The following is an 8,734-nucleotide window of genomic DNA, read 5'->3' as shown; positions in this document are numbered from 1 at the left end:
GATTAAGATTATAAACCATAGGCTTAATATGAAACCCTTAGAATATAAACCCTAGCATTAATATTAGAAACCCTAAGATCAATATTATAAACTTAAGATATCAATAAAACCATTGGGTTAATATTTAAAACCCGATCGATTATAATCCCAAGGGAATAACATTAGAGCCTAGGATTAATATTAAACCCTAGGAATATAAACCCTAAGATTAAAATTATAAACCTTATGATTAATATTATAAACCCAAGAGATTAATATTATAAACCTAAGGGAATAATTTTAACCCCAAGGGATTAATACTAAACCCTAAGACTATAAACCCTAAAACTAATAAACCAAAGGGATTAATATTATAAACCATAGGCTTAATATTAAACCCTAGGAATATAAGCCCTATGATTAATATTATAAACCCAAAGAATTTATATTATAAACCCAATGGATTATAAACTGAAGGGATTTATATTAATCCTTAGGATTAATATATAAACCCTATCATAATATTATACCCTCACAATATGAACCCTTACATAAATAAACCCAATGGATTGATATTATAAACCCAAGGCTAATAAAAACAAAGGATTAATACTAAAAACCCAAAAACCAAAACAATAAATATTGTAAACCCAAGGTATATAAACCCTAAGATAAACATTATAAACCCTAAAAAAAACATGGTTGACCATGGTTTCTTTTCATATTGAGACAATATCTGTCACAATGCAATGTTGGACCATGGTTGACCATGAAAAATCTTTGCTGCAATGTGGCATTGGACCATGGTTGACCATGGTTGATTTTAATGTTGACAATATTTGTCACAATGCGATGTTGGGCCATGGTTGACATTACATTAAACCTTAAATTTAATATCAAATCCTAGGAACATAAACCCTAAGATTAATAAATTGTAGGGATTAATATTATAAACCGTAAGGATTATAAACTAAAGGGATTAATATTAAACCTAAAATTAATATTATAAACCTAAGATATTAATAAACCCATTGGATTAAAATATTAAAAACCCACGGGATTATAAACCCAAGGGAATAACATTAGAGCCTAGGATTAATATTAAACCCTAGGAATATAAACCCTAAGATTAATATTATAAATCTTATGATTAAAGTGATAAACCCAAGGGATTAATACTATAAATACAAGAAATTTATAAACCTAAGGGATTAATATTATAAACTCAATGGATTATAAACCGATGGGAATAATTTTAAACCCAAGGGAATAATATTAAACCATGGGATGAATATTAAACCCTAAGAATATAAACCCTAAAATTAATAAGCCCAAGGGATTAATATTGTAAACCCTAGTCTTAATATTAAACTCTAGGAATATAAACCATATGATTAATATTATAAACCCAAAGAATTTATATTATTAACCCAATGGATTATAAACCCAAGGGATTTATATTAAACCTTAGGACTAAATAATAAACTTTATCATAATATTATACCCTAGGAATATGAATCCTTAGATTAATAAACCTAGGGGATTGATATTATAAACACAAGACACTAATAAAAATAAGGCATTAACACTAGAAAACTAAAAACCCAAAGGATTAATATTGTAAACCCAAGGTATATTAAATCTAAGATAAATATTATAAACATAAAACAAACATGATTGACCATGGTTGATTTTCATATTGGGACAATATTTGTCACAATGCGATGTTTGACCATGAAATAATCTTTGTCACAACGTGGCGTTGGACCATGGTTGACCATGATTAACCATGGTTGATTTTAATATTGACAAAACTTCTCACAATGTAACATTGGAGCATGGTTGACCATGGTTGTGACAATGTGGTGTTGGACCATGAGACAATCTTTGTCACAATGTGACCATGGCTATTGATGATCATTGACCATGATTGATAATGATTAACCATTATTGACCATGATTAATTTTAATTTTGAGATAATCTTTGTCACAATGTGACATTTGACCATGGTTGATTTTCATATTGAGACAATCTTTGTTACAATGTGACGTTGGACCATGGTTGACCATGAATGACGATGGTTGAGAATGGTTGAACACAGTTGATTTTCATATTGATAAAATCTTTGTCACAATGTGACATTGGACCATGGTTGACCATGGTTGCCCATAGTTGATTTTAATATTTACAATATTTGTCACAATGCGACGTTGAACCATTGTTGACTTAACATTAAACCTTAGGCTTAATATTAAATCCTAGGAACATAAACTCTAAGATTAATAAAATGAAGAGATTAATATTATAAGCCCAAGGGATTTTAAATTAAAGGGATTAGTGTTAAACCCTAAGATTAATATTATAAACCATAACCTTAATATTTAACCCTCAAAATATAAACCACATGATTAATATTAGAAACTACAGGATCAATATTATAAACCTAAGATATTAATAAACACATTAGATTAATATAAAAAACCCGAAGGAATAACATTAGAGCCTAAGATTAATATTAAAGCCTAGGAATATAAATGCTAAGATTAATATTATAAACCCAAGAGATTAATATTACAAATCCAAGGAATTTATAAACCTATGAGATTAATATTATAAACTAAATGGATTATAGACCGAGGGGAATAATTTTAAACCCAATGGATTAATATTATAAACCTAAGGGAATAATTTTAAACCCAAGGGAATAATATCAAACCATGGGATGAATATTAAACCATAGGAATATAAACTCTAAAACCAATAAACCGAAGGGATTAATATTGTAAACCCTAGGGTTAATATAAAACCCTAGGAATAAAAACCCTATGATTAATATGATAAATCGGAAGAATTTATATTATAAAACCAAGGGATTTATATTAAACCTTAGTATTAATATATAAACTCTATCATAATATTATACCCTAGGAATATGAACCCTTAGATTAATAAACCGAAGGGATTGATATTATAAACACAAAGCACTAATAAAAATAAGGGATTAAAAATAAAAACCGAGAAACCCAAAGGATTAATATTGTAAACCCAAGGTATATAAACCCTAAGATAAATATTATAAATCCTAAAACAAACATGGTTGACCATGGTTTATTTTCATATTGAGATAATATTTGTAACAATGTGATGTTGTACCATGGTTGAACATGATTGATTTTCATATTGAAAGAATCTTTGTCACAATGTGATGTTGGACCATGGTTTACAATGGTTAACCATGGTTGCTTTTAATATTTACAATCTTTGTCACAATGCGACGTTGGAACATGGTTGACCATAGTTGGGACAATGTGACGTTGGACCTGTTAGAAAATCAAAAAGGCAGTAAATATTTTCTCGATCTTGATAATTACTTGTAATGTTTCTTATTCTTATAATTATTTATATATTATTTCTCTATTTCATCAAGAAATTACCAAAAGTAGCGGCACATAAAACAATGAACACAAGATGTAGGCACATGTCACAACAAAATCCCCCTCGAGGAGAAACCCCAGTCAAAGTAATTCTTCCTTTCAATAGTATTCTTTGAGACTCTTCAACCTAGACCTTGATAAAACCCTCGCTCCACACCAAGTCAACCTCCAGAACATTGACCTCTTCCTAGCAACTTCAACTATGCAACAACTTATAGCAGCCAACAGCTTCTGACAATAGTCCGACTTGGAAGACTTTGTTCTTCCAATCCAGAGAATGAAATAGAGTGAGACCACCACAAAAATTTCAATTTTTCTCTTCTCCTTAGAATCCCCCAAACTCGCATTTACTTTGGCTTCTCGACAACAGACTTTCCCAGCTATCCACTTTGTACCTCTACTTAGCAACAAGTTTTTTGCGCTTCTGCCTAGTAGAGAAGATGAGAAGTGATGATCCAAATGAATTCATAGTCCTTCCTTTTATAGGCTTCTTATGGGGTTGAATGGATCCTTAGGCCGACATGGTGTGCAGGTTCCATAATTCATATTTGACTTAATACTAAACCTTTTTACATGATTCAAAAGCCCAATAAGGGTCTCTTTAAATTTACAATAATTCTATAGACCCAAAATAAATCCTAGAGGTATTTAATGGGCATTTTGACCTAAAACATGGTGACCCAAGCATGAAACCCATACTTTAATAAGTCACAAAAATAATAATATTCTTTTTCTTTATTCTTTTAAAAAGTAAATTACATAATGACTCAACTACATTATTGAAGATCGAACATAGTTACTTTTTCCAACACGACCATGAGACAATCTTTTTCGTAATGTGACCATGGCTATTGGTGATCATTGACCATGATTGACCATGGTTGATGATGATTGGCCATGATTGATTTTCGTTTTGAGACAATCTTTGTCACAATGCAACATTTGACCATGGTTGACCTTGATTGAATATGGTTGACCATGATTGATTTTCATATTGAGATAATATTTGTTACAATTTGACGTTGGACCATGATCAACCATGAATGATGATTGGACATGGTTGATTTTTATATCGAGGAAATCTTTGTCACAATGTGGCATTGGACCATGGTTGACCATGGTTGACCATGATTATAAGCCCAAGGGATTTATATTAAACCCTAGGATTAATGTTATAAACCCTATGAATAATATTATACCTTATGAATATGAACCCTTAGATTAATAAACCCATCTGATTGATATTATAAACCAAAAGGACTAATAAACACAAGGGATTAACATAAAAAACCCGAGGGAATAATATTAAACCCAAGGTATGTAGACCTTAAGATAATTATTGTAAACCCTAAAATAAACATAGTTGACCATCGTTGACACCAGTTAATTTTCGTATTGACACAATCTTTGTCGCAATGCGATGTTGGACCATGGTTGACCATGATTGATTTTCATATTGAGAAAATATTTGTCATGATGCAATGTTGGACCATGATTGACCATGGTTTGTTTTCAGAGTGAGGCACTCATTTTCATAATCCGACATTGGACCATGTTTGACCATCATTGTGATAATGTGATGTTGGATGAAGAGAAAATCTTTGTCATAATGTGACCATGATTATTTAATGTTATTAATATTAATAATTAATGTTAATATTAATATTTATAAATATTAATAATATTAAAAGTAATATTCATATTCATATTAATTAATATTAATATTAAAAACTATATTAATAAATAATATTAAAACTAATTAATATTTAATGGTATTAATGGTAATGGTATTAATATTAGAATATATTAATTGATATTAATGTTAATAATATTAATAAATTAAAATAATATTAATAAACAATATTAATAAATTAAAGTTTTTTAATATTATTTTTAATATTGTTATTATTCTTTATCAATATTAAGATAATTTATAGTATTAATGTTAATGTTAATAATATTAATATTATTAATTGAACGTTATTAATATTATAATTTATTAATATTATAATTTAAATGTTATAAATAATATTATTGTTATTAAATTAACAATTTCAAAAATTTATTATTAATAATTATGATTATTAATATTATTTAAGATTATTAAAATTAATAATTAACATTAAACTTAAAATTAGTTTTGATAAATATCAATATTATTAAAAGTAATATTTTTATTTTTATTCATATCAATTAATATAAATAATTAATATTCAAAAAAATATTGATATTAATTTAAATATTAATATTAATAAATAATATTAAAATCTTATTAATATTAATGATACTAATATTAAAATTTATTAACCTTATTCTTAATACTAAATATTGTTCGTATTATTTATTAATATTAATGTCAACAATATTTATAGTAATAATGTTAATGTCATTGCCTGTAGGGGTTTGGTCTCGTGGTCAGCAAACAATCTGCTAAGTCATTCATGCCGCTGTGCAGGTCACGGGTTCAAGTCTTGTCTTACCCTGACGGGTCGTTCCTCGCGGGCTAGGCGGTTCCTCCTAGCTATTATAGTGGCAACTGGTGGGATTCGACCCTATGTAACGTGAGTACGATACCACCGCCGTTGTCGATTCAGCTAAATATCAAAAAAAAAAAAAAATGTTAATGTCATTAATAATATTAATATTATTAATTAAATGTTGTTAAATTTAATATTGATATTTAAATGTTATTCATAATATTAATGTTATTAGGTTAATCTTTTCAAAACTTTATTTTGATTAATAATATTACTAATATTGAATTACAGAGTGATGCTTGAAAGCTAGGGTTTGGTGACCTTGCCGAATTCTGATGAACCCTGGATGCCCTGCAAATGATACGACAGGCCTACCTCTAACAGGGGCAATGCAAGCCCTTCGGGGGGGATCCCCTCCTACTGTAGTTTAGTTTCCCCTGAGTCTAGTGGAAAATCTTGTCACTAGTCCGGCCCCCTGAATCCGTTGGCCCTAGTGTTAGGCCTGTCCTTGGAGCGTGATGGCAAGCACACAACCGCGGGAAACGCCTGCCTTGTGCAACAAAGAAGCTCCTCTTTCTGATCCCAATGAATAAACTGGAGAAATATCATAGCTACATGAAAGATCGTGTGATGATATGCAAATTTATTGGAATTTGGCCGACGAAGAAGGATCTGATAAAATGGATACAACAGAAATGGCAGCCAAAAGGTCATATAGAACTAAAGCTAGGGGCTAGAGGATTCTTTACTGTAATCTTCTCGAATCTGCAAGATAAGGAAAGGGTTTTCGAAAATGGCCCATATTTCTATCATAATGCATGTCTCTTCATGCGATACTGGGAGGAATGTTATAACCTAGACAAAGAGCAATTCCTGGTGGCTCTTGTTTGGGTTCACCTCTTTGGTCTTCCAATGGATTTTTGGGACCTAGAAATTCTGGAAGGTATTGGCAATTCAATTGGAAGATTTGTGAAAATAGCAGAATCTACTCATAGGGGAAGATACACCTCCTATGCCTACATCTGTGTCTATATGAATATCTTGGAGCCCATCCCTGAATTAGTGGAACTAGAATACCAGGAAGAGATCTCGCAACAAACCCTCGATTATGAGCACATATCATTTCGTTGTCGTCATTGTCATGAGTATGGCCATATGTACAAAGCATGCCCGGTGAACCATTCTGGCTTGGAAGAACTAAAGTTGGCGCATGAAAACATCCCCCCATAAGAAACAAATGAGGGGTTCAAGGAGGTTCCACATGAAAAGAAGAACACGAGAGCACAGCAGAATCCAGGATCCAATAACCAAAAGCAAAGGGAAAATTGTTACACAATATTTTTTCACACCTCCTACACTTCCCTATGACATACCCCAAAGTTCCTGAAACATAACCATCATGCAGTGTACTCATTCATATATGTAGCTCAGATCCTCCCTAAGGCATTTATTGGAAAATTCCTTGAGCTTCCCGTGAAGGAAATAGCTCTAAAACCCTAATTTGAGAATCATCACATTTATGAGACTAAAAACTACGATGGTCACCTATTGCATTATACTCAACCCATGATGGCATCACTGTTTTTACTTGTATACCCTCGATGATCCCAAAAAGATAATTTTCCCAAAGAGGACAAGAAGCTTTGTGATCTAGAAGCTTCCAGATTGGTGCGTTGGAGGTTGTTTGGCGTAGATGAGGTTGATTTCTCCCAACTTAGCCTCTTGGTCTTATCCCTATGAGCTACCTCCTTGAGATAAGGGCCTACTCCTATCTTTGTAGAGATCCTAACTTCCTTTCCCTGCCTATATATTCATCCTCTCCCATTCCTAAATGATTGGTCTTTTTCTATTTGCGCCCTTATGCTAAGATTGTGCCTATATGCTACTCATTTGGCTTGGAGAAGGAGTGCTTAAAGAGCCTAGCTTGGACTTGGACATTCATTCAAGGAGAGCCTATTGACATCGAGACTTGGTTGTATGCTTCCTCCTTTATACTATTAATATACAACTACTGGTTCATTTTCCCTAAATGTGTGTGTTTATGTATCATTTAGCTTAATGCTCCTTGATCTGTTAAGTAGGTTACTTGTGAATATGTTATTTGTATTTGCATGTCTTGTTGTGTCTTGATCTCTTATGTAGGTGTATAAACGTTGTTAGCACTGGGAATGAGCCCGTGATGCAAGTGATTCAAGGACTTTAACAAAGGACAACGTGATAACATCAGAACGTGGTAGGTCATCTTCTTCGTCTCTTATTTCAATTCTAACTTAGGAAACTGTCTAGTAGATTGCCATGTAGGTAGCTAGTCCCACTCGTTTGGCTAGAGGGATCGTCTATGTCCACAGAGAGGATTTACCTAGACAACAAAATGGCGACTCCATTGTCGATGATATAACCCTTTCCATCCATTCCTTCAATCAAATACTTTGGCTCGTTAGACCAACCATCGATTTTTCGGCTTCTCTGCATTAATCTGGGTTTATAACATCATTGATTACTGCCTTAGATTGCTAAGTCTGGATTATTTCTTGGAATCTTTTTTTTTCTCTTGTATTCCTCGCCCATCGCGGGTTTAGCTCTAACAGTCGCGATGGCATCGCGAGTTTTTACTGGTACAATCGCGATGAAAAACAATTCTTCACCGTTTGGTTGTGCTAAAAATCATCACTACTTTTGCTATACAAAGTAGTGATGATGACCCCGACCATCTTGGGTTTGGATATACAAAGTAGCAATGATAACGAAATCATCACGGGTTTTGGTATATAAAGTAGTGATGATCTTTGAATGTGAGAATTTTTATGGTTTCTTCCTTAGAATCCAGTGTGTCTTGGCCCCTA

The sequence above is a fragment of the Pinus tabuliformis genome, chromosome 9 (genome assembly GCF_031772625.1).
Source record: "Pinus tabuliformis cultivar Carrire ecotype Pingquan chromosome 9, CPIR1, whole genome shotgun sequence".
Lineage (NCBI taxonomy): Eukaryota > Viridiplantae > Streptophyta > Pinopsida > Pinales > Pinaceae > Pinus > Pinus tabuliformis.
Note: the sequence above shows the minus strand (reverse complement) of the source record.